A 25,823-nucleotide genomic window follows, 5' to 3' on the forward strand; every position below is an offset into this window, starting at 1 on the left:
TGAGTTGTTGACTAACGACCATTGCGTATTTAGTAGTGGTGGTATAGGTCGCTTGGCACTTTTAGCCTTTCAGCATGTACTTGTTGCCTCCCCTGACTTCTCCCAAGTTTAATAACCCTCTCCCCTTGGGGTCTGAAAAGAACCTTCCAGCTGCATCTCAGTCTTGGTTCTAGAGGACAGTCCCAGCGTGGGGACTGAGCATGCTCCTGGCCAGCTTGGGCTGTTTGGGGCCGGACTTCTCTGGCCCAGCGTCTTGCGCCCTCCACAGGCTGGGCGGGCTGGCAGGAGAGCCTGCAAGCAGGCGGGGTTTGGCCTCAGGGCAGCCTGGCGCGTCTAGGCTCTCCTGGCGGACAGGGGTGGGGGATAGGAGCGGCGCCTCCCAGCCAGTCGCACAGCCTACCACGGTGCGCAGAGGCTGCAGGAGCAGAGCCGAGCGGCAGGGAGGGCTCTCTAGGCCTTGAGCGCGCGCTGTGTGGTGCTTAGGTTTGGGCTTAGGTCCCGGTGGGGGAAGGAGAAGCGCAAGGGCGCTGAGGTGAGCAAAGCCCAGAGACCTAGCCAGGGCTCAAGTGCAGTCTCTCATTCTTCTCTCAGGCGGGGGAAGAATTCCCTTAACCACATTCACAACCTTGCCTCGGGCACCTTAGCTGGGGCTGCCAGGAGGCCGTGGTGGCCGGGCAGCTGTTGCACCAAGAGGGGGCAGCTGCGGAGTTCCATAACCATAGCAACCGCATCAGTACCAAGGCGGCAGTGGCGGCGGCGGCAGCGGCGGCAGCGGCGGCGAGGACAGCATCCGTTTGCTCCTCCTCCAGGCAGCCTCACAGTGGAGACCTGAGACACAGCTCGCAGGTGCCGTGGACTTCTTGGTCGGCCCACGGTCGCTGCCAGTGTTGGCTGCTGGAGAAGGTGAGAAGAAGAGAGCGGGACCAGAGCTGGAACTGGGCCCTAGGAGGTGAGAGAGAGAGAGAGAGCGAACCCTGCAGTGGGAGACAGGTAGGTGAGAACGCTCTGGGGTCACCAGCTGTAAAACTCTCTTCTTTGTGGCAGTGACGTTTTGGGAAGCGTGGATGCTAGTTGGATGGCTTTCTATTACTAAGTGAGGATTCTGCCGCGAAATGTGTTTTTATCTTTCTCTATTTTCTCCCAGATCTCTCTGTCCTCTGTTCTTGCCCCACATGTGGGCAAGTCTTGAGAGGACAAGAAAGAACACTGATGTGACTGGGTGAATGAGGTGGTTCCCCAGGGGCTCATTTAGACCTGCCTGTTCAGGTCCTCTGAGCCACTGAGGAGCAAGCTCAAAAGACCTTGTTGAGATGGAGGGGGTAACGGTCTCTGTTCTGTGTGGGGCAGCTGACCCAGAGACCTTCTCTTTTGGGGGTGGGATGCAGTGTAGTTCAGTTGTGGTACAGAAAGGGACCATAACACACAACAGCTCTTCATAGGTAAAATCAGCTTTAAACACAACCACTGCAGGACATATTTAGACAGGGTAGTAGTAACTCTTAAGATGTGAGGACCAAGGAGTACCCCTAGAGTTTACTGTGCTGTAGATAAGATGCTTTGATTGTAGAGGGGGGAATCTGATAATAAAAGAAATAAGATTTTTCAACCAGCGTTAGGAAGAGACTCTCTTCCCATCCTCCTCATCTACTTTCCCCCTCCCTCCCTGATGCCAGCAAAACAAAAACTGGATGGTGTTCAGAGACAACCTTCAAGCCCTTGGCCACTGACAAACCATCCCACTTTCAGACAGCTAGAGAAGAGAACCCCACTTCAGTCCCTCATATAAACTAGGGGACAATGTTTTCCACTAGGTTCCAATGCTCTTAATGTTAAGTTTATTTTAAACCCTGGATTCACTTGGTATCTACACTGTATTATGGACTGTTAACTGCGTCTTTGGGCCAGGGAGAGGGCTGGAGCTTTTTGGCACATGATTTCACCCAGTTCAGTTGGGAGAAGAACCCCAAAAGACCCACTGGGAAGAACGTCGAGTTCGATGGATAATTTGAGTCAAAACCTCTTCATAGAGTTGAGCAGATTTCTGAAGAATTTCCAGGACAGGTAGCCACTAACTGTGAAAGGGTTCTCTTTTTATATCCTAGCCTCAGGGGACTGTGATAAGACCCAGTTAAAAGGGTATGTTCTTTAATTGGGCTTTTAATTTATGATGTGGTTATGTTACCCAAGAGGATGTGATCTGGCCAGTATTTCATCTGGGGATTTATGCCACAAGGAGAACAGTATATTATAGGGAGATGGTACATTGTCACATAGAGGAAAGAGGGCAAGAGTCTGGAGTCAGAACTGGGTCTCAACTCTGTTTATATGATACACCTGTTGTATGACCTTGAATTGCTCCTACCTTGTTGGGACTTCCCTCGTTTATAGCTTGGGATACTAGCAACCCTTGGAGTTTGCTAGACTCTCCTAACAACCAAATGTAATGGGAGAGGGTACAAGTGGAGAAGGATTTTAAAGTCTGATGACTAATGCAATTTTAAGAAAAGCATCATTTTCTAAAGAACAAGGCTCAGATTAGCAAGGCATGACATAGATATCACCTATGGAAGGAGCGGAAATACTCCTCAGTGAGTCATGGCTGGAATACTGTCTTGTTCTGGAGATACCTGGGCAATATAAACAGGGCTTTATTGGGGCTAAACACCGCATGTCCTTCTTGTTTATGACTGCTGAAGGTCAAGAGCTTTGCCGTGGAAGGTGGTGCTCCAGTCCGTCCATCAGTGAGTTCTGTGTAGCACAGAGTGGACCAAACATTGGAGAGCGCAGAGAGTATTTGCAAAAAGTGAGGATTCCTTTAAATGCCGCACACACTGTGGGTTCTTTGTGAGCTGCAATTGTTTCAAATCCAGCTCCACTCTGTAATGCCAGATTTATTTGATGAACCTGACCAAATCCATAGAGTTAGATTTCACTGCTGAGGGAATTGTAATCTCTGAAAGGAGCCAGGCCTGGTGTTCTGCCCTTCTCTGCTTGTTTGTGCTTCTGCGTTGGCCCATGCTGGTGTCTTTGCCAAAAGTAACCATTCCTCACTTTCTCCTTCTTTTTGTGAACCAGTTCAAAGGCCCCATCAGACCTGGAGCCTTCCCAACAGGACATTCTGTACCTGTTGTGACGGGAAGAGTGTGCTGTGTCATTGCTTGTATACGCACATCTTTTCTCTTTAGACTCTATGTTCCATAAGGGCAGAGGCTTCTGCCTACCTGGCCTTCCTGGTGGCCCCACAACCTATTTTGAATGGTGCTGAGTGAGAGAATAGACTTTATCCACAACCTGATCACATGTCCTGGAAGAGGTACCACAAAGTCTGTTCCTAATACCTTCCTGTCTCAGGCTGCAGCAAGCCAGAGTGATGTTTGCTGCTCTGCTATGTATTGTTTAGGGCCAGACCACTGAAGCAGAGTGAAAGGTACCACAGGCACAAACTTAGTCCCAAAACATTCATTTCTTTTCCAGGGACACTTTTAATTGTTGTAGTCTGGTGCTAAATGGCTTTCATATAACATTTGCTGAGTGTTTCAGATAGGATGTGTTCCATTTAGAATGTATTTCTGGTCTTTCCATTTAACTCTTTTAACAGCTTTCATAAAATGGGAAACTGTACAAACAGGCTTCAGAGAGCCTAGGACTGGGCACAGGTTCTAAGAGGACTGAGAGCTAGGGTGCTAGAGTCCCCTTTTATCTCAGTTTCCTCATTTGTAGCATATGACTGTTGACATCAAACTCACAGTTGATGCTGACCACTTAGGAACAGCAGTGCAGGAAGAAAAAATAACACCTTCCCATGACCCACAAAGTACTCAGCATCAGCACATGCTCGCTTTTACTTCATTTCTTCCAGAAAATGAGCAGCAAGCCTGAGCTTAATTGCACAGGCCTGGATGAGATGCACTCCAAAACCCCGCCTCCTCTTCTTGTTAGCTCTCTGTGACCTTCAGTAAATCATTCTATTCCCTCAGCCACTTGCCTTCCCTGTAAGAGATCATAATGACGGTTACCTTCCCAGATTGGCTCAGAAGACATAAAGTAAGAAAAATGGCATGTGACTTCCCAATGAAAAATATAGTTGCCAATTATAGAAGGCTCCGGCATTATTTTAAATGCCCCAAATCCATTTCTTTCCTGTATTGCATCTACGAAATAGACATTGAGATTGATGAAGGGGTAGAGGGAGAGAGGGAGAGAGAGAGAGCAAGCGAGAGAGAGAACACCTTTTGGTTATACGTGAGAGTCCGTGAGGGAGGGGAGTCCAGTTAGTTGTGGTTCTGGTTCTGATTCAGGAATGGGTTCTAATTCTGACATCGTTTATAGGACTGTTGACCTGTCCCCCATGTTCAGACCTTGGTTCCATTATCTATAACTGGCCTGGAGGATTTCAATGGCCCTACTTACTTGTCTTTCAGTACTCGTACACGTTGACCTATGCTCTCTTTACCGAGGTTTCATCTGTGGTCTTCTATCTCTGGCTCTCCATCTATCCTTTTCATCAAACCTTAGAACTTGTTCAAAACTTTGGACTTCAAAGCCTAATGCCACCACTGACACCAGGAGTCTTTTCTTTCCTTGTGAAGGTAAGGTGTTGAACATGATCTTTGGCCTTTGGGATTTTTTGGATACCTCAGTCCACCTCTCCCCAGGTAAAATGTTTTGCTGCAATGTCTAGCCTGCAGGAAGCACTTTATTTAACCAACTGGAAGGTGCATGTATGAATTCTGATATTATCTGAGAGGGTTAGTGGAATCTGTACGATCTCTAATGCTTTTGGATCCCCTGGACTATGGGTGATCAGCAATGTTGAATGTTTCTGCTGAAACAGGAGCCATTTTTAGGTGACTACACAGTAGTCTCTGACGTTGTAGTAGAGGATGATCGCACCGCCTCCAAAGGTGACTGACACCATGAATCAGTCTCTGTGATCCCCACCCCCCTTAGTGTGGGTTGAGTGGGATCCTGCTCATTGGGTGTATAGAGTTTATGTAAATTTTTTTCCCTCTGTCCTTCCACATGCCAGACCTGGAAGTTCCACCATGAACTGGGCAAGGTCCTGCTAATAAACTTAGCATCTGTTTTGGGTATCAAACATTAGAAGTGAGAAGAATGCACCAGGTCAGGTTCAGGTTATATGAGCCAGGGGAATGGCCTTCTACCCATTTCCTGGAAGAGACTGTCAAGGTTGATTTTAAATAATAGAAGAGAACTAAGCTCTGGTCTGAAAGAATATCTGTGTGGAGAACAGAGGGAAAACAAGTGGGTATAGGAGGTGACATGAAAACAGAAGAAGAAGTGCCAGGAAGTGAGTACAAGGCTGGGCTGAGGTAAAGTCTTGTCCATGGAATCTGGTGAGAGGGCGAGAAGTGACATCACTGAGAGTCTGCACACCAGCCTCTTAAGTGTTCCCTCTCCTCAGAAGGTCATGGGAAGCCATGGAAGAAACAGTATTTGTGCAGAGTGCTCTTGTCTCTCTAGCTACAGAGTGGAGGGTAGAATAGAGGAGCTAGATCAAATGAAGCATGGGATGGCCTGATAAATAACCTGGCAGGTAAGAGTTGCTTGCAGTTGGGCCATGGGAGCCAGGATGCAGAGAACAGGAGGTAGCGAGTCGTGTGATAATGGTGCCGGAGAACTGACCATGCTGCTTCATCTCTCAGACAAATGTCCGAGTGGAGCACTGTCAGGACTGGGGACCAGTGAGGGAAAAGGAAAGAAGGGACACAGTTGTTTTCCTGGCTGTCTTCCAAGACTCACTACAATCACTCTGGGTCTGGTCCTTTCACCCTGTACCTGAACTAATCAATCTGACTTTGAGTTGGCACACTGGCCTCCCTGGTGAGCCTCTGTACACAGCAGCTGGCTTGATGGTTGGAAAATTGAAATTGAATTTGATAAATCAAAGCCCTTCTCTGTTTTTGTAACCTAGAGCTGAAAACCTCTCTTCAAACTTTAACCTATTCCCACCCCAAGATAGACCCTCATCGTAGCCTCTCTTACTGTCCCCACCTGTCACGATATTTATTTTTAACCTCTGGTCATCTTGTTCATATCCAGCAGTCCACAGAGATGCATTCTCTTGGGATCCCCTTTTCTTCCATAAGCAAATGTTCATTTGCAACTTATTTTGGTAGCAGCTACAGTGTCTCCTTATGAGAAAATTAGTCCACCCTTTGTCACCTACTTCTGAACAACATCTCTCTTTCCCCTATCTTTCCCTGCAGTACTTTAAAAAGTATACCATGGAACTCCCACTGGTAGAACAAATTTTCTCAAGTGATGTATGCTCAGTGTGTGCATACTTGAATAAATGGATTCACGAATGAATATAGCATTGGCTTCTGAGAACTCCCAGAAGAACAATAGGTCCTCTCCTGATGCGAGATGAGTCCATGTTTGTCAAGTGGACTAATGTATGAAGGAAAACAAGATTTCTAGATTCTAGGGTAAATGATGATCCCAACATTATAATGATGCAGAAGATAAACAATGACATTCTCAATTATAGATTAAAAATTAAACCATTAATCATTACAGTTTACATCCCTCTGATGTACTCTGCATGTCCTGGCAGTTGGACATCAAGACCACTCATAAATGCTTCATGAGACATGGAAACCTAGAGAAGTCCCTGTTTGATGAGTCACTGGAAGGTCTGGCTGCTTGGTGCTCATTCATACTATATTTTAGGCATTTTTTTCTCTCCAGTGTTTGATGTCATGACTTATATTTTAATCAAAGTTATAGTTTTTCTTTGTTTGGCTTCACAACACAGGGAAGTTTTCCCCTGAGAACTTCCTTTCTAATTTTGTGTTAGGTGAAGTGATGTCACAGTTTCTGAGATCACAGTCTTCAGCTATGGAGGATTGGTAAGGGTAATGAAGGGAAGGGGTGTATTCCATCCTGAGGGGTGAGGGAACATTGGGCATGTAGCTATTCCCGAGGCAGAGCCACCTGTTTCCCTCTGATGGAATGTTTTGTTAGAGCACAACAGGAAGTCTCTGTATGGACATGAGCTATGGCTGGAATGGCGAAGATGGCTCTGATTCAGACTTGTCTACCTCTTCCAACCAGATGCACCTCCTGGTAATGTCTCAAGGAGAGGCTCCCGTGGAGGCTTCGTTGACATACCAGTGCTTCTCTTTTTCCCCAACAGTCAGTTAAATTCCTTTGAATTCAGCTTTGACTTGAGTGTCTGACTTTTTTATGTCCAGACATTTATTCTTCTTGGGCTATTACATTTTAGTGAGCTGAGTATCTAGAGTCATCTGCTATGAGAAGCCTGATAGAGAAAAAGAATGAATAAGAACTTAAATATAAGTGCTGGAGAGGCTGCTCCGTGGTATGGTGCTTGTCACTCTTGCACAAAGCCCTGGCTTTAACTATCTGTAACACACACACATACACACACACACACACACACACACACACTCATCTAAATGTCTAAGACAGTCTAAAACAGATAATCTGAAACAAATTATGTCCCCCAAGCAGGACGTGGGGCAACTGTCCTAACTTGTGCAGTGAAGGGACTTGAATATACCATAACTCATCTAGTCCACATATATTTTATAAGAACACTTTATGACCCCTGTTCTGTCCTAGAAGCTTAGAGGGCTAAAGACAATGTTTCTTCCCTTAAGAAGTACACAGACTATGAAAAGCAACAGAGTGGAGAAATCACAGAACAGAATGGGTCAACCACAGAAGTGACTTTTCCAGGGATATGCTATGAGTATAGGTTAGAAGGATGATATTCAGCCATGACTAGACCAGGTGGGTAGCTTCTGGGAGGGAAAGATACCTAAAAGAGGACATAGATGGTAGGTTGATGTTAGATAGACAAGCATGGCGTATGGAGATAGGAGGTATTTCAGATAAAGGGTAAAGCCAGTATTGGGACCAGCATTTGCATAGGACACTGCACACTGAGGGATGAATGGGTGTGAAGTACCTGGGGGAGGTTTGAGGCAAGGGTGAGAAGAAAGAAAGGTAGATAGTTAAGCACACACTGAGCCAAACAGGGTCTTGGGCACCTTACAGGGGAATTTAGTTTTATCTGGATCCAAATGTGAGTTGTGGGCAAATTTTACAGTGAGGAAATATCACTAAATTCTTGTCTTTAAAGTTTTCCATTCTGTCTACAATGTAGAAAACGCACAGGGAGAATATAGGCAGTGTAGAGGCCAGAGACAGTAGTTAGATGGGGAACTACAGGGCACATGGAGGCAAAGACATCCCAACTCAAATCAAGGTAGTACATGGAACTGGGAGACATGTCAAGTCAGTGGACTCCGAGGGCTTTGCTAGATGACTCAGTACACCATGAAGGAGAGTGGATGGGGTTACTAACTTGTTCTGACACATGGACTTGTTGTTGAATTTTGACTGGGGGACATAAGGCCAAGACAAAAGATTTTAAGGTGGGAAATGATGAATTCTCTTTGAATAAAGTAATGTAAAATCTCTGAAGCTGTCCATATATATTGTAGGTAAATAGAGATATATCAGAAAGCTCAGGGGAAAAAAAGGTCTTGGATGCATGTGTAGAATTAAGAAGCCATGGGCAGACATTTCTTGAGACGACAGGAATGGAAGTTATCACCCTAAGCGAATCAATAAAGAGAAGAACTCTTTATGAGAAAGGGGATCCTGAATATTATTAATTGGATTTAATGAGTTATAAAAAATGACATGAAATGAAAACAGAGATGAAAAGTATTTAGAGAGACTGGGGAGCTGGAGAGAGGGAGAGAATGAAGGATAGAGGTGACCAATGTACATGCACACTATATGGATTTTAAAAATGCTGTAATAAATATTTAAATAAATAATTACATTTCTACCAATCAACTTCTAAGGCACATAGAATTCCAATAAGTTAAAACATTGGTTTTATTTGAGAAGAGATGAGAGAATTGAGAGTGGGGGTGGGAACAAGAGAGGGTACTGTTGAGGTCAGCGTGATCAAAGTATTTTATATACATTCATGAAAAGACATAGACTCATTGATTTCTGAAATTAATATATGGTCATAAAGTTTATCAAGATAGAAAACATCACTATTCTAAACTCACAGGCCCTCTACCTCTTCCCACCCAAAATGAAAATCACAAGTCAATCTTTCTCCTGGGTAGTTTCCCTTCGTAGAGACTTCTCTATGAAGACACTGTTGGCAGGGTCACACTATCCCTAAGGTCCCTATGGTTCACTTCTTCCCTGGCTCAGGCCCTTTCTTCACAGAGTTCTCTCTGGAAATTTCTCCACATTTCTAGATCTTGAAGTTGCTTTATTTTTATTCATAGTATTAGAATAATCTTAAGAAGAATTTGTCCACCAACGCAAATAATTCAAATCAGACCAAATTAGACCGAATCAAGGCCCACCCTTACTGCAATACTTCTGGGTGGCCGGGGCATGGTGAGGGAAAGGGAGAGAGACAGAGGGGGGGGGGGGAGGCGGGGACATGCAAAACCCAAAGACCACGTTTTCTTTTTCTCAATGGCAGCCTAAATAGCCTGTAGGAGTAGTCCTGACTCTCCCTGGGGAGGGGTCAGTGCTTGGTGGGCTTCCCGGAGGTGGTGTCTGGACCAAGGCAACTCCCAGGGAGAGGGGGCTTGAAATAGAGCTTCTTGCTCCATTCCTGCTCCAAGGGTGGATGCTATGGGCTGGGGTGACACTTTCAATCAATCACATAGTGTTCATGATTCTATCATTCTCTGAAATAGTAGTATAGATGTATTGAATTATTTTCTTACTGACTCTCTGTCTTACAAGATAGTGTGCTCGGAAGTACCTGGACTTCGCTACATTTATAACTGCATCCAATACTCAGGAGAGTTCCTATATACAAACAGCATGCAATAAATATTTATAAAATAATAATGAATTAATATTCGAAATCTCCAATAATAAAATACTGCTTTCTATTTTCAGTTTAAAATCGGTAACCACAGCGTGACTGAAGCATCGTCAGCACAGACTGGTCAGAAGGTGGGCATCTGGTTCAAGGGCACACTGAAACCTGGTCCCAGATACTGCTCCTTCTCTGAGGCAGCCTTCCCTGCCTGTATCTTTTGCCAACACTGGCAAAAGTCTTCCAGGTTGCAGTTTAGTGGGAAAGACACTACAGCACAGCACATAGTTCATCACCAGGACTTAGAGTAGGGCAGACTGAGCCATCTAGCAGATGACTGCTACCCAGGATACTGCTTAGCCCAGGGGTGAATGTTTTATCATTTCTTGGGAGTCATTTCCTATTGAGACCAGTAATTATGGGGCAGCAGTACAGCCACCCTGTTGTATTTAATCCAAAGATAAGAGCCATGTTCTCTTGGATAGTGATTCTTAACCGGAACGATGTCAAGGATTCATTGAACATGTGATAAAATACACAGCCACTCTTTTCAGACAAAGCTAATGAAACACATCCTGTTAAACCTTACCAGAGTCATCACGGAATCCCCAGTTCTCTCACGGTTCCCAGTGAAGAACGGATCTTTGGATAGGGCTTCCTTGGAATTGTGAAGATCCTTCATGTACGTCATATGATGGATGCATTCTTACTGAGCTTCGACACAGCATGTCGTCTGAGTGCACGTAAGACAGGAGTGTGTCAACTAAAAAGCATCATCTTTACAGGGAAGCGTGTCTTGGGTTGAATCCCGGTTCTGACTGGAGTTAACACTTTGTCCATCTCTCCTGGGATTGCCCAGTTTTCTGGGAAACCTCTCAATCCTGGATAACACAGCTGGGATGGTCACACTAGTTCTAATACTTGTTAGTTCAAGGACCCTAGGCAGTTCCTTGGTCTTGTGGAAGGTCTCGCTACTCTGTGTCTTTGGTCAAGTTCCTGAGATACAAAGCCAGAATTGGGATTCTTGAGAGTGATGGACTGATGTTTTGTCTATTGAAAGAGGTCAGGGAAAGAGAGAGAGGTTGAGTGGGGGTAAGGAGGGAATGAGGTAAAATGGGAATGAGAGAGAGGGATAAGAGAGAGCAAGAGTGAAAGAGGGAGCGGGAGGGAGAGAGAAGACAGAGAGAGGAAGAAGAAAGGAGAGGAAAGGGGGAAAGAGATGGAAGGAAACACAGAAAAGAGAAGAGAAGGAGAGAGGACAAACAGAGATGTTGGTATAGTTCTGGTCACAGTGTAATTGTTCTTAAGGCTCTGGGCTCCACATGGCCCATAGTATAAGGGCCAGGATTGTGTGATGGCCTGTGTATCTGTCTTTGGCCACATTTCTTCTCAAATATTTGTGAGCAAGAAAGTTACTATCAGCTGGGGACAGTTCTCAGGAGGCTTTCTTAACTATGTCCTGTGTGTTATCAGCCAACACAAGAATTTGGTGAAGGGCACCCAATAGAGGACCACTCATCACCTTCAATACATTATAACCTATTTCCATCGAAGCTCACCCAGCCTGCTTTTGATATAAACCAGATGCTCAGGGGACCCTGAGAGAAGTATCCAGAAAAACATACTGCTGTGCAAGGGTCCCCTAACCTTGGAGTGCTTGGAAGCCAGGCAGCTTTGCCATGCCTTCCTTTTCCATTTTCGCTGCACTGTTTGTTGCTTGTTTCTCACAAAACATGAATGCAAATATATTTTAGCTACAAATAAGAATGAAATATTGTCATTTGGATAAACATAGATGGAGGCATCAAGAGGTAAAATAAGCCAGCATAGACATAAAAGCATCTAAATGGGTTTCATTCTATGAAAGAACTTACTGTTTGGGAGAGAACTCACAAATTTGTTGCTCAAGGCCAAATGGTTAACCCTAAACACAGAAGTGCTGAAAGAGAGTCCTGCACAGCGGGGGCTTCCTCCCAGATCCGGGATTAGGCACAGACCACACATAAACACCCTTTTCACAGAGAGATCCTTTATTAAGCAGGGAAGAAAAGTTAACCTGGCTGCTTTCTGACTTAGGCAGAAAAACAGTAGCAAATGACCTTGCAGGTGTAATTTTAAGAAGAGAAAGAGGGGAGGTTTGTGTTAGAATGGACTAGGAGGCAGTGGTAGAGGAGATAGAGGACAAGCAAGAAGGGGGCCGAACAAGGGAAAGGGTGGGAGTATTTGTTCCAGAGGGACAAAGGACTGCCTCTACATAGAGGGGAGACAGATATGGCACATAGGCAAAGGACAGGTTATAAAGGTAAAATGGGAAAACCCTTGTTAAAATGAGGTGTTTAGCTTGGGCATGTTAATTAGTTGAGCTAAAGGGGACTTTCTTTTGCTGAACTTCAATACTTCAAGAGCTGAACCTTGGTAGGTAGCTTCAGGAGGAGAAAGTGGCCAAATCAGGGAATAGACCTTGGTGACTAGCTTTAGAAATTTAATCTAACTTTTTTTTTTTTTTTATCAAGGTAGAGGGAATGTCGGGGGGAGCAAGGCCTGTCAGAGCCATAGTCTATGGATTCAGCAACATTCTTCCCTTGATCATGGTTAGAAGCTCAGCTTCCTCATGGACGATCTCAACACTTCAATTGTGTGTGCTACTTAACTTGTGTTACCTTTGGTTTCTTTTCCCCTGAAGCAATGATAAAATGCATCTCACGTGGACCTGTTACTAGTAATAATACTATATTAATAAAATGGAACAGATTCAATTACAATTCACAGTTCATAGTGGGAGATTATTTAGTGCTTGCTCTGATTAAAGAGTGACCTGAATACTTTAGTATTCATTAAGAAGAGGCAGCATTTTACTCTTTAAGATAATTTACTGGTTTTTATTTTATGTGTATTGTTTGCCTGCATGTATGTATGTGTGTATATGTACCATGTGTGTGCAGTTTTGCTTAAGGCCAGAATGATATTGTAGCTCCTAGCCTTGGAGTTATAGAGAGTTTGGGGACTCTGTGTGGGTGCTAGGAACTAAAGCTGAGTCCTCTGCAGGAATAGCAAGTGCTCTTAACTACTGAGCTATCCCTCCATCCCCTGAAGCAAAAAACAAGGTTGCCCGGGTTAGATTTTTACTTAATGGTGTATCTCATAGGATAGATCATGGGATGACAGTGTTTGTTAGGTAGCTCCTTGGACCTTCTGTGTTGCACTTGGGAGATGATCATGATTTAGAGGTTCTAGAACATTCATGTGTGACCATTCTAAGCAAGGACTTAATTGAGAAGCATAGCTAGCAGTGAGTCTTCAAACCAACCAACAAACAACAACAAAAAATACCAAACTATAGTCTATAGACTTGACTGGAGTAATACAAAAGAGTGATTTCTGAAGTGTCAGAGAGCATCTGACACTGATGAAATCAAATATAAAGTATTTTTTATTCGAAAGACTGGATATAAGTTATCTGGAAATAGGTTTCTAGGGCACACATCATGTGAGGTGTTACTTCAGGTAGATGAGATGTGGCTTTTATGAAACCTTGTTGATTTTAAATGAGAGCATAAAACACACTGAAGAATAAATTACCCTTTTCTGTTTGTTTAAAGGAAATATATAAAGATAGGATTAACTTTCAAATCTTGGGACCAGGGTAGAATCTGTCAAGTGTGGCATTTCAGCATGCAGGTTTATGTTGGCCTTTGGGAGGAATAGGATGCTTATTTATATAATTGCTTCTGAATCACACAATAAGGTTTCCTTGCTTTTTTGTTGTTTCTTCTTAGTTTTTAAATTGCATGAATATTGGAAGTAAAGAGTGACCAATACAATCATGTTTAAGGGATATTTTAGCCTTATCAGTGTGGTGATATTTTATTTGTGCTATAACAAATAAAGCTATCCTGAGGATCAGAGTGTGGAGTGATCACTAGTTAGCCATAGAGGCCAGGTAGTGGAGGCATACACCTTTAACAAAAGCATGCTGATCTCTGTTAGTTCCAGGCTAACCTAGGCTACAGGAGATCGATCTAAAAGAGAAACAGAGCCGGGCAGTGGTGGCTCACACCTTTAATCCCAGTACTTGGGAGTCACATGCTTCTAATCCCAGCACTAGGGAGGTGGAGAAAGGAAGACTAGAGAGAGGAATATAAGACAGGAGGAGATAGGAGCTCAAGGCATTCAGTCTGAGGACTTGTAGAGACAGGATATCCCTTTCGGTCTGAGAATTTCATAGAAGTAATAACTAGTGACTGGCTGTTTTACTTCTCTGTTCTTTCAGCATTCAACCCCTAATAGCTGACTCTCGGTTTTTATTATTAAGCCTGATTAGAATTCCTGCTACATATCAGTCAGCACTGAAGATGAAGGAAGGGAAGTTCTTTCTAAGGCCCTCTGTGTGACGGGGCTAATGAAGGTTCGTTCACTCTTAGATAACACTCTTACTTGAACTCTATGTAGAAGCTATTGTCAGCCACAAAGGAAGGGGAGGAGAGGAGGCACAGAGATGGTCAGTACTTGCTCTCAGTTGCACAGCAAACCTGAATGGAAGCCAAAACTTTATTCCATGGTAGTTTGGTCGTCAAAAACATTTCCTTTCCCTATCACTTTGCAAAAGACTCTTGTGAAGTATCTTTAAAATTTAGCTACTCATCATTTAAAAAAAAAAAAAAAACCACCAACAACAAAGAAAACAAGACTTAAAAGCCATCCAAAATAACCCTATGTCCAGTTTACCATGAAGTTTTTCCATTCAGCTGCAAGTTTTGAGGATGTGATTAAACCTTTGTTTGATGACTTGGAGAAGGTGATTCATTTAGGGGGTTGTGGATGATTATTAATGCCAGGTCTGCTCCAACATCTTTTGACTGTGAACATGGCTATACAGAAATACAATTCATAGGATTAACAAACTGCTCGTGTTAAATACACAAACAACAGATGACTATAAAGCCAGGGCAAATCATGTTCTTTGTACTTATTCAAGTAAGAAGTCAAAACTTTACCTATTTATTTTTCAATACATTATTGACGATTGAATCAAAAGTGAAGGGAAATGCATTCCCAGAAATTCCTCATCTGCCCTTTCCTCTCTGTTTGTATGGTTTAATTCAGCATCCCTCTGGATGTTTGAATTCCAAATCAGTGACTAATGTTTATGCTGGAACTTCTGGGATGTTAATGAAATATATTATGTACATCTAGACTTAAAATCAGTATGCTATTTTTAAGATGTGTCACATGTGAAGTTAAAACTGAGGCTATGTTGAAACAGTGGAATGCAGTGGGAGACAGACATTGCAGAGTTGGTGAGTGAGTGTGCCCAGGACTGGAAGCTTCCTTTGAAGGTATTCCTGGAGCCCTGAGTTTGGCCTTCAGGGGTAGAAAGGATGAGATATCAACCAAAAGAGGTTGGTGGATTCATTTACACTTTTGGCACAACCACTCTTTCTTTGGAAGAGCATGGGCATGTGTGCGTGTGCACACCTGCACACACACACACACACACACACACACACACACACACACACCACTTTCATCTGGAACTTCCCTCGCTGGTCCAGATCCATTTCAGTATTCATCTTATGTGGGAAACTTCCCCACCCCTCAGGGGGTTGAGCTTATCACTTCCTTCTGGGGCCTAGTTAGACCGGGCTTAGTTAGACCATCGTATCATTATAGTAAGAGGCTATGGTGTATGAGGTTAACAAATTTCTGAGATCCTAGCTCCCATCATGGTTACCTCTGTTCTTATGGCCAAATTACTTGATCTGTGAACTTCATTCATAAAACTGAGATTAAAGAAAAGTTCATCCAGGTATGATACAACATGCCAGAAATTCAGGCATTAGAAGAAATAGGGGTTGGGATCTGAAGCTTTTTTGGTTTGCATATCAAGTTCCTGACAAACCTGGGCAAGATAATAGGACTCTTGTCTTGGAATAGATGAATATTCTGAGATCTCCAGCCAACAATAACTAACCCCCAAATACATAGGAGCAAACCTAGCCAAGGTAGTGAAAGACCTCTTCAGCGAGATGATGGAACAGTAAGGAAGAAACTGATAGCCAGGTCACTGGGGGATCTCCTGTTCTCATGGGATGGTAGATTAATATTACAATAGATATGTTACTGAAAATGATCAAAAGAGAAAATGGAATTTATACTAAAATTATATTCAGATACCTAAGGAAAAACAATTTCTGATGCTGATGTGAGACCACACCCCCCAAAAAAGAATAGCCAAATCATTCCAGAGCAAAAAGCAGTTGATGGAGATATCATAGAATCCGACTTCGAATTCTGTAACAGAGACATGATAATGAAAGAACATAATGGGACCAAAATGCACATGTAGACTCTTGGAATAGAACACAGGACCCAGGAATAAACATAAGAATATCCAATAACATGCTGGTGCCTTTGTCCCTGTGGGCATGTATGGAGGCAGGGGAGTTCATGAGTGTTCACCCCAATCTTATTCCTTTGAGACAGGGTATCTCACTGAACCTGGAGGTAGGCCTAAAGCCAGAAGATCCAGTGATCCTCCTGTCTCGGCTTCACTCTCAGTGCTGGGTTAAGGGTGCATGCTCGCGCATCTCTCTCTCTCTCTCTCTCTCTCTCTCTCTCTCTCTCTCTCTCTCTCTCTCTTTCTGTGTGTGTGTGTGTGTGTGTGTGTGTGTGTGTGTAGCCACATTAATACTTTAAATAGGTGCTGGGACCTAAGTTTAGTCTCTCACTCTTTTCACAGCTTGTGTTCTTACACACTGAGCCATTTTTCTGGCTTCAGATCTCCCTATACAATTATTTCTATTTTTATTTATGTGTGTCCATGTGAGTATACACCACGTGGGTGTGGGTGCCTGTGCAAACCAAGAGAGGACATTTGATTCCTTAAGTGCTGAAAATTTAAGCAGTTGTCAACCACCTGAAGTAGATGCTGGAAGCATCAACATTACACATCACAGAGCTCCCTTCTTTCCATCAATGTGCTTATACTAGTATAAAAATGCCACCCCTTCTGTGATTGTACTGGGATTCACTCGATGGATATTTTGTTGGTTTGGGTATATAAGTTATATCTACCACTGTGGTATCTGATGTCCTAAATCTCTCAGGGTCAGTGAGCTTTTCCATTTGTTTTCATAGTTTTACCTTTTCTAGGATGTCTTGTAGTTGGAATCGCACAGTAGGTACTGCTTTCAGATTGCTTATTTTCCTTAATAATACATGTTTAAGACTCTTATGTACCTTTTCAAGATGCGACCACCCATTTCCTTTTAGTTTTGAATGATATTCCATCTTCTAGAAGTGCAACCACATGCTTATCCCTTCATTTACATCTTTTTTTTTTTTGATTTTTCGAGACAGGGTTTCTCCATAGCTTTTGGTTCCTGTCCTGGAACTAGCTCTTGTAGACCAGGCTGGCCTCGAACTCACAGAGATCCGCCTGCCTCTGCCTCCTTTGCCTCTAAATTTGAGAGTTTATGAATAAAGATTCCATAAATATTTGCATACAGTTTCGATTTAGGGGGGATAGACACAAGGGTTCATCTAGTTTAGGTAAGTACCAAGGGACATGATTGTACAGTAAGAGTGCATTTGGCAACTGTCTTCCATGCATTCTGTTCGTTTATCCAGCAAAGCCAGAGAATCTCCTTCATATCCCCATTGGTGTTTTTATTGTTTGTTTTCAAGTTAAGTTTTGGTGAGAGTCTGAAGAAAGGAGAGGCAATGACAATTAGTCTAGCAACTTCTAAAGGTACAGAGGATACTGAAGGAACGTGTTGAATATTGAGTGATTCTGAGGTTCTGGTGTAGACAGCAAAGTAGGTAGTGGTGTTACCTGCAGGCAAATGAAACATCAAAATTGAAGATTTTATACTTAGTCTGTGGCACATATTGGAGGTGCTATTGGGAATTTTTTTTTTTATTGATAAAGGTTCTAGTGGATGTCAGTTATGTCATTGAGAGTAAACCTTGAGGATTAGATCCACCTTTGATTCTGGTCTGAGCTCTGTCTTGCCTGGCTCACCATGATGTGAAGCCTCAACCGCATACTGCTTTGAACTCCATCATGGCACTATGGACTCTATCATGGCATCCCTACTGCAATGTACCCACACTGTGGGCCAAAATAGTCTCTTCCTCCTTGATGTTGCCTATCTTAGAACGTTGTCATCATGAAAAAAAAAATAACAAGTCTAGATGGAGGCTGCTCAACACATTGAGAATATAGAACAAAATCTTTATCATACACAATCTCTTCCAAGTGTAGTGAATAGAAATGTAGATCAGTTTAAAAACAAAAAGCAACCCCAGCTAAGAGCCCTAGCAATAGTGGAGAGGGTGCCTGAACTGCCCTTCCCCTGTAATTATGTTGGCGATTACCCCGTTATCATAGAACCTTCATCTAGAAACTGATGGAACCAGACGCAGAGATCCACATCCAAGCACCAGGCTGAATTATGGGAGTCCAGTCAAAGAGAGGAAGGAGGGATTATAAGAGCAAGGTGAAGATCATGATGGGGAAACCCATAGAGGCAGTTGACCTGAACTTGTGGGAGCTCACAGACTCTAGACCAACTAGGGATGCTGCATGGTATCAAACCAGGCCCTCTACATGTGGGCGACAGTTTTATAACCTGATCTGCTTGTGGAACAACTGGCAGTAGGACCAGGATCTGTCCCTAGTGCATGACCTAGGTTGTTGAAGCTCATTCCATATGGTGGGAAGCCTTGCTCAGCCTTGATGCAGGGGCTGGGAGGGGGTGGGCTTGGTCCTGCTTCAATTGAATGTGCCAGGCTTTGTTAATTCCGTGTGGGAGGCCTTTCTGAGGAGAGAATAGGGGTGGATTGGGGAGAAGTGGGGAGAGGGGAAGGGAAGGAGGGAGAAGGAAAGGTAATTGGTGTGTAAAGTGAATAAATAAAATAAATAAAAACAAAACTCAAGAAGTAATGAGTGTTAAGCAGAAGAATATAGAATGGTAAGAGGAAGCAGAAAACTTGCTATGTTAGGGCCATAGGCATGTTCTCTCTAGAGTCATGTGAGCCTCCAGGAAGGACTTTATGTTAGAAGGAATGACCAGAGATCGTCAAGACGGTTCTGCAATATAATTTAACTCTTATGCTTTCAGTTTCTTTTTGAGACAGGGTCCGGAACAAGTGTAGACTGGGGTAGCCTCAGATTCACAGAGATCCACCTGCCCCTGCCTCCTGAATACTGAGTTTAAAGGTATGTACCACCATACACAGCCTTATAGATTCCCCCCCCTCCCTCTCTCGTGCATGTACATGTGTGTAGATGTGTGTGTGTGTGTGTGTGTGTGTGTGTGTGTGTGTGTGTGTGTGTGTACATATGCATGTAGAAGCCTGGGGTTGACATCGAGTGTTTTTTTCCATAGCTCTCCATTTTTTTTTTTTTAAAGAATAGAGTCTCTATGGCCAGCGAGCTCCAGGGATCCACATATCTCCATGTCCTGTACCTAGAAGCCTCCATGGAGTTACAGATTCATGCTGCCATGATTGACTTGCTATTAGGGTTCCGAGAATACAAACCCTGGTACTCTGCTTGCATGATGGGTTCTGTGGTAAATGAGCCATCTCCTTAGCCCATGTCTAGACTTCTAAAGAGCTTATTATAAATGTATGGCTTAGACATGGAGTTATAGTCTCTGAAGTTTTATTTGACACTTCTCACTTGCCCCTCACAAAATGTGACATAGAGGGTATCATTATTCTCATTCTATGAGCTAGGAAGAGAGGCTCAGAGAGTCCATCACCTGCAGATGGGCACACAGTTGGTAAATGATGGAACTGCAATGTGTATTATTCCAGATGCAGAATCCATACTTTTCCCCATGCATCACCCTTTACAAGTGGTCCAGGCAACACATCAGCTGTATTCACAGAGCAGATTAAGCGTCCTCAGTCTTGCCAAGAAGGAATTGGGGCTATATTTGTTTTCTGTTGGCCAGCTGTCTTTCTACAATGAATTTGCTAATCTCAGATAAAAAAAAAATCACTGAATCTATTTAAAGTTTAGCTCACGGCACATTAATATTGTCAAATAAAACGTGGGATATTGGTCTTTATATAGTGTGCATAGAAAATCTGTCCTGTAGCGCTCCTTGTTGAGGTCTCTAGGGATGGTTTATATTTGAAGGACTAGCTCTGTTTATAGTTTTATGTGCACTCACATAATGCTTGGATGAACTAAAACACATAATCACAATTTGATGGGAAAGTTTTATTTCTCATATCAGTGCGATAATGTATCTGAACATGATTAGCAATTGGTTGGAAATATTTTTCTCATTTATTTTGTCATTGTAGGTAAGTCCCTTTGATGACAGGCTGATCTCTGGTAACCTATTGATGAAAGAGTAGTAGGCTGCTCTCATTGGCAACAGCTACCTTTGGCATCCAGAAAGACTTAAAGAAATTGTTTTGAATGGTGTTAGTCAGAATCTGTCTGGGACATTTTAAGAAGGCTCATCTCCTCAAAGACAGAAATGAGACGACCAGAGAATTTAGAACTTCTCAAGTATCCATACCCATGAGGTTTGTGAAGGAAGGAACCCATAAGTACCAGGGCATTTATGTGCCCTAAGACATCAGAAGATGCTACACTTTATCATGCTGGCAATGTGGATCTCAGGATAATATCCAGCAAAAAGCATTTGGATTGTTCTTGGTGTTTCCTGTTGCAGCAACAAGGGTGTTGCTTTGGGCTGAGGTAGGCGGGGCATTTGGTCAGGTTTAATGGTTAGTTTCGGGTTCTGCTTCTGGATCCAGTTGTCAGTCAGGAGCAGAGCTGGTCATACTACCACATTCCTAGGTGTAAGCAAAGATGGAAGTAGTTTGAGTTTGAGGAGAATTCACCTGATCGTTTTATTCCTGTTTCCAGAATGTGCTGGCTCCATTTAAGAGATGTCCTTCTGAGTCCATTTCATGCTGTCTATGTGCAGTGTAGTGTCCCATTCATAATAAGCCATGTTCCTTTTGTCTTCAGGTAGATATATATACCAATCAACACATCAGTTAGCAAACCAGGCACATGGCTTGCTCAGGCTTCCCTGAAGCTGTCTGAGCTGCTGAGGGAGCCACACCTCTACCCACTGCCTCTCTGGAATGGTGTCAGCTAGAATCCAGTCTTTGTATTATAAACTCAGCATGATTGTTGCTATCCTTCAAGCGTCCATAAGCTTCTCTCCATCTCTCTTTTACCTAGTGGAATTATAACGATTAGCAGTTTCCCAAATCCTGTTCTCCTTGGACTGTGCACCATCTTCCATATTTTCTCACAGTCAAACAAGATCAGCCTCACCCTTCTGCACTAGGAAAGCACCAGGAAACAGTGACAAGATGGGTACTGCTTCTTACTCACTACCCCTGTCCTCAAACATACTAGTTCATATTTGCAGAGCTACTGTGGGAAGATAGGATTCCCTATGAAGTCAACTCTCCTGCATCTACTCTTCTGGATCCCAGCCCTAGAGAATGACATGGGGAGGTCTATTGCCTACACCTTTACTTGCTTCTTCACGATTAAAAAAAAAAAAAAGCTTTCTTTCTCCTGATCTATAGTTCAAGAGTTTCTGCAAATGCTAGAAATTTCTCTCCTTTTTCAAGAGACGTAAGCACAGATACATGTGCACGGTGGTCCTTCTGACCACAGACATACTCCTGATATGCATGCTGTGCCTCTTCCTGCTCCTAGACTTTCATCCCCCCTGGAAAGTTCACCTCAGCTAGTTTGTCTAAACCGGGTGGTCCCATTTCCTTACTTTTCCTTACTCTTCTCCTACTGTGTGTGTTCCAGTGCAGACTTAAGTGAGGCAAGCATCCAAGAAAAGTTTAAAGATGCTCATTGGAACACAAACAGAAAATACTACAGCTTCTTCTTCTTCTTCTTCTTCTTCTTCTTCTTCTTCTTCTTCTTCTTCTTCCTTCTTCTTTCTTCTTTCTTCTTCTTCGTTTTGGATTTGAGTGATGATTTTATTGGGGGGGGGGACAGGGGTTGTGGCCTATTTCTTTTCTTTTTTAAAAAAATTAAATTCATTTATTTTACTATTTATTTATTTATTTATTTCCCCCTCCCTCATCTCCTTCCATCCCCCTTTCTTCCACCTCCCTCAATTCGCTCCTCCCCTGTTTCTGTTCAGAAAGGGGCAAGTCTCCATTTTATCTCAATTAGCTGTCTGAGTGTAAAATATGCAAGAAATTTGATGTCTGACCATATCCTTCAGGCTGCTGGTGCCTATATCCATCCATTTATGAGGTCATAAACACAGATATATTGAGGCATGGTAGCAGACTCCCTCATGAAGCAGGTTGGGGAGGTGGCCTTACTCATGTACATTGCAGTGTACAGTTTGCAGGAACTCATGAGCCTGACTGGTAGATTGAGGAATTTCATTTTTAACTAAACCACACTTATAAAAGAACATGTGCCTTTCTATGGTGAAACCAATAGGTGAAGACAATGCTGATAACTATATTTCTTTACAAAGTCACTCTACAAACTAAACAACAAAGCTGACCCAATAAGTTACTTAATAAATTGTAATGTATCATAATTTGAAAGAGGGCTTCCTCTGGCCCACACTCAGCATGAGCCCATTTCCATGACTGAGACTTGAGGTGCCCTTGGATGTATGACTACTACATCTGTACAGAGCCTGGCATTTGTGGGTATGTGTGTGGGTTATGCATCGTTTCTGTTGTCTGCTATGATGTGGGTCTAAAATGTTTTGGAAGCTCTTCAGTAAAGCTGCATGCATCCCATCACATGTCCTCTGTGGGAGCTGCAGTGTTCCTTCTCATGGTGACTTTCATATTCCAGTCAGAGATCTCCTCTACCAACTCTAGCCTTGCTTTTTAACTTACCCTCTTCTCTGTCATTGTTCTATTACCTCATTTAGTTGATATAGTCCTTGGAGAGGAGGATGTCTGCTTTTGCTTGAGCTTCAGCCCTTGCACGCTGGCTGTTGTACCCATGTGGTGACACCTGGTGAACCTCTGGGTCAATGCACACATGGCTGGTGTCTTGCTAGCTGTGCCCCGTTGGTCATTTATCATTCTAAGTTGAAGCATTTGCATGTGTGGGATGCTGGCAGCTCTGGTTTGAACTAGCTGGTGATCCTGCTGAAATCCAAAGCAAAACACCCTCCTCTTTCCCCAATACCATCGATACTTGACTTTTCTATAGTTTAAGGTGTCACACAGTACATGATCCCTCAGGGTCATGGCATGCAGTTTTTATGTAAATTCTCCAGTGTGGAAGGCACTGGTGTCTGCTTAAAGAAGTTACAGCTTTTCTGAGTCAAAAGCCTTTGAGACAGAATTGAAAGAGACACAACTTGGGAAGCCAGGTGTCTCGTATTTGATGGGCCGACACAAATATTGCATGCACATTCCAACAGCCAGCCTGGAAAATAAAAAGGAGGGGAAGGAGGAGGAGAATAAAGGTCCGGTGGGATCATGATGGGATGGACTGTTTCCAGAGTAGGAGGAGAATGCTGAAGATCTCACAGCTGCGCACTGCTCAGGCTTGCTTCTGCCCATGAATACTGAGCCATGGAGCGCTAAACACATGGGTTGTGAGGCATGATGCAATTATTCCTCACAGCTGACCTCTCAGACACATGTGTAAATAAGACAGCGTCAGAGGAATGGAAATATTACCTCACCAGGCTTGGCAAGCACGGGTTTTCAAAGACAAACGGGAAGTTTTGACACTTAGCAGCTCTGGAAACTCCACCGGGATGCTGTGCCACAAAGGTTTTCAAACATAGACTTTCAGTCATGGAAAGAAGCTGCAGAAAGATGGAATGAGTTCCCAGAGTTTTCCCCAAGATTTCACAATTGTTAGCATTTTGTAATATTTGCCTTAGAAGAATTAGAGTATATGCATGCTTCTCTTGATTATTTAGTAACGAATTAGCTGTGTGTCATGGCATATACCTGTATTCTTAGCACTCTAGAGGCTGAGGCTAGGTAAGCTTAAGCCCTGTCTGGGTTGCATAGAAACATAGACAGGAAACAAGACTATTATCTCAAAAGAAATATTTAAATGAGAGCTGGGAAAGGAGAAGGAGTTAAAGATTTCAGGGCAGTGCAATCCAAATTCTTCAGCAGGCTTATTATAATAATTAAATTTTCTTCCCCAACACCCCAACAATATACCAGCACTAGAACAATGAGCAATGATGTAGTATTTTGTTCAGTGTGTGCTCCATATTCGTGCTGTTTCTATTGCTTGAGGAAGTTGATTGTAATCAATACCTTTTGGAAGTATTTTCAGGTGGACTCCAACCAGTGTTTACATGTATTTTGATGTTATGTTTACATTCTTTTCAGCTAGTAAAGTTATTTCCAAATTTTCCTCTTTTAAATCTTCAACCATGGTCCCCACTCACATCCTCTGAAATCCATGCTGGAGTCATCTGATTATGTCTTTGTGGGATCATTTACCCTGACTTGTTCTTCCCTGTATTTCAGAGACACCAGAAGTTAGAACTAAGACAATACTGCCCCGAAGCAAATGTTGTAATGATAAAAGCATTCTATACACATAGTACTGCATGCTAGCAGCTAGCAACATGGAGTTGTCGATCACTTGAAAGGAGGCTAAGATGGAATTAGAAGATACATGTTAAAAAAGAAAGTCTAGTTAAATAATTCAAATTAAGTAACTATCTGTGACCAGTGACTATCAATCTGTCATGCAGTTCCAGAAGTTTGAATAAACTCGGGTCAAATATTTCGGTGATCGTGCCTCTGGTCTGTTTATTCTGCTTCCCCGATGTTAAAGTCTGTAGCTCTGTTCACCCTCAGTTGGACAATGGCGTGACCCAGAGCAGTGAGTCCTCTAAGCAGTTTGCTGTGAATTCCGGACTTTGCTTCACAGTTCCTTCTGTGCGTTCGTAGAACAGGCAGAGAGCACTCTACTCATCGATACCGGGGGGAAGCTATGGAGATCGCAAAGCATGTTATTGACCTCGCGCTGCTTTGGAGAGAGGAGACAAACTGCTGGGAAAGCCACCAGGAAGACCGGGATCGTCATCATTAGTTCTGCCATCCGTGACTGTCTTTCCTACTTTGCTTCACTTCCCGAATAGGCATTTGCCTGTGATCGTAGCCAGCTTTTCAGTGGTGGCTCAAGTGTCTGATCCTAAACCATCAAAGCGAAGTCAATGTAAATTCGCCACACTATTCTCATTAGGAAAAGAAAATCTTTAAGCGACTGAGGTGATGCAAACCTTTCATCTTCTGAATGAGACATGAAATAAATTATACAGAACACCACTGCCTGCCATAGAGTTAACTAAACGCTTTGAGAGGGGAGGCTTCTGATAAGCCACTCTCACTGCTGTCTGCGGAGAGATTAATTTGCTCTAACCACTCATCTTGTAACGGGCTCCATTATTCTTTCTTAGACTCTGCTGTCCCGTCATTAGCTCTGTCAGCAACCGCTGGCCAGCCACCGACTCTGCAGCTTCGTTTCCTGCACGCTGTCTTGCTCGACGGACTCACCTGCCCATGGAGCCACCAGATGGTTCACTATGTCCTAGTCCTCTCGCTTCTTTACCATGGACCTCTCTCCGTTATTATTTCCCGGATCACCTCATGATCAGCCTCACGCTGACCTACTTCTCCCTCCTGACTAACCCATTCTCTTTAACTGGGTCACAGTGCAGTCTCTCTTGCTTGCTCCTACGTCAGCATCAGGACAAAGTCCTCGGTATCAAGAATGGGCCACTCAGTCATTCGGTGGTTGTCCAAGGGGCTCAATTTGACCTTGTCTTGTAGGTTTCTTCCCAGGCCCTCTGCCTATGGGGCCAAGCTTGTCACTCATCCAACTAAAGGAAAAATAAACTTGGCGTGGCTGATACTGACGGTCAATTTTAAGAGATCAAATTAGTCATGTACCAAGCTGTGCACTTAGAAGTTGGCAGTGAGGCTGACA

The 25,823-nt window shown here is 43.3% G+C and overlaps 1 protein-coding gene across 1 annotated transcript in view; it reads left to right on the top strand.

Annotated features, from left to right (window-relative positions):
- The first annotated feature begins 446 nt into the window (after nucleotides 1-446).
- The window catches only part of Fam135b (family with sequence similarity 135 member B), a 279,296-nt gene continuing 253,919 nt past the window's right edge, over nucleotides 447-25,823 (top strand). Inside the window, exon 1 of the mRNA XM_041671944.1 lies at nucleotides 447-990. The gene's annotated coding sequence lies outside the window, so the exon portion shown is untranslated. The remainder of the gene's footprint in view (nucleotides 991-25,823) is intronic.

Source organism: Microtus oregoni, unplaced genomic scaffold, assembly GCF_018167655.1.
Source record: "Microtus oregoni isolate MIOR12 unplaced genomic scaffold, Mior012 000022F_ref0000154, whole genome shotgun sequence".
Lineage (NCBI taxonomy): Eukaryota > Metazoa > Chordata > Mammalia > Rodentia > Cricetidae > Microtus > Microtus oregoni.